Source organism: Pteropus vampyrus, unplaced genomic scaffold, assembly GCF_000151845.1.
Source record: "Pteropus vampyrus isolate Shadow unplaced genomic scaffold, Pvam_2.0 Scaffold8, whole genome shotgun sequence".
NCBI classification, from domain to species: Eukaryota; Metazoa; Chordata; class Mammalia; order Chiroptera; family Pteropodidae; genus Pteropus; species Pteropus vampyrus.
In genome coordinates, this window is record NW_011888789.1 from 3,134,089 (window position 1) to 3,136,013 (window position 1,925).

Here is a 1,925-nt window from a genome sequence, read left to right on the forward strand (position 1 = left end):
GCGCGCGCGCTTGCGTGTGTCTGTGTGTGCCTTTTAGGACTTTATAGCCTTACCAGGTTACAGAAACACCATTTAATATAGAAGAAAGGAGACACAAATTAAAAGGAGAGTTTTCTCTTCCTGTGTCTTCATTAATATCGTTTTTGAGGAAAAAATAGCATGCTGGAGACTAGAGAAGATTTTAAGGAATGTAAAATCATATCAAACCTATCTCTTCTGGAATAATCTTTCCCTAGTTTCCACGTTAGGGATTATTATCTACCAGGTCATTCTTGCAGCGCTGAGATGGGTGTGTGTGTGTAGTGTAGCGTATTTAACGTATTTAAGGCGGAGGCGTTTGCACGTGGCTCGCGGGAAAGTGAAAGGGGCGGGGTGGGCGGCTAGGGAGGAGAGCCACCGAGAAGGGGAGGGCAGTGGATCGTAGCCAGAGGAGGCAGGTGGGAGAGGGAGGGGTCCAGGAATCCCGGGAACCGGCTCTGCTGGGAGGGGCAAGGCTGCCACTTGCCGCGGCGCCCAGAGCCCGAGAGCCGCTTGGAAAACTTGGCCCGCGCAGCGCAGGGTCGCTCGCGCTCTGGTGTGGACGCAGGACAGCCGGACCTCCCGCCATGGGTGAGTGCGCGGGCGCGCGAGCCGGCGCGGGGCGCCCCGGGACTCAGCCTCGGAGTGGGTGGTACGGGAAGAAAACCTCTGTTTGCAATCCTCCTGCCTCCCTTGTCTGTATCTAAACTTGTCCTGGGAGCGAGGCGGAGGGGACGCGGTGGCATCCGGAGGCGAGGGCCGCGAGAGGTGCGCCCGGGCGCTCGCTGCGGCGTGGGAGGAATAAAGAGAGCGGATTCCCGGGACACCTCGGTCCCTGAGTGTGCCCACGTTGCAGTGTGCCGCGAGGGGAGCAAGTTGAGGTGGGGCATGAGAAATGGGAACTTCGAGCAACTTCCATTCGTACAGGTTTGCGTGCTAGGGTGCTAGGGCAAGGGAGGCTGGGCACACTTTCTGGTCCCCGTCTCAATGAAGTGCCACATTTGCGTCCGAAGGCTGATTCTTTCTACACCAGAGCCGGGCAAATGGCTGGGTGACAAGGGCGTCGGAACTGGCTCAGGTCCCCGGCGGCGGAGTGCGCGTAGGTCGGCTCTGCTCGAGTTTGTAGACGGAGTTCACTCCTTTGGAGTTTAGCGGCGGCAGCTCGGAATAGCCCCAGGAATGTGGTGGGCGGGGTGCAGGGGTGCGGGAGCTGGGTTTGAGATGGTCAATCTGAACGGAGCTCGAGGAGGGAGGTGGGGTCCCTGGAGAGTGAGGAGAGGCGCTGAAGCGGGCGGTAGAGAGGGAGTCGCACATCCCCCCGGACGTGGCTGGGTTTGTTCGGGCGCCAGGAGTGTACGCGGCAGTGCTGTATTTCCACGGTTACCGATTAGCGATCCCCCAGCAGTACGGGTTTACTATTCAACGCCAGTTTACTCATTTCTTCTTGTCTAAGTCCGTTACGCGCCCCTCCCCCCGGCCTTCCTCTTGTCCTTTGTTGTGAGGGATTTCTTCCACAGAAAAGGCCTGTGGGATTGACGTGCTCGGGTTGAAATTCCTAAATTCCCACAGGCTCAAGAGCTAGGGGATGCTTTGACTGCTAATTGGTGGGGTTTATAGACATTGGCCAACTTGGAAGAAAGGGAAAAAGGAAAACCGAGGACATTTTTGCCAATGAATGTTCATTGTGGTCCAGACATTCATGGTCTCTTTTTGCTTGACCCAGGAAGAGTCTTAGACCCATTTTTAGGGTCTTTGAATAAAACAGTGTTGCAGGTGATCTCCAGAATGAAGTCTTTAAAAGTTTTTTGAAACGGAAGGAATATTTTCAAATTAAAAAGAAGAGATAAAACATGTTTCCAAATGTGGCAGAATGTATTTCAGACTTGCTTTCCTTTCCTTTCCTTGTC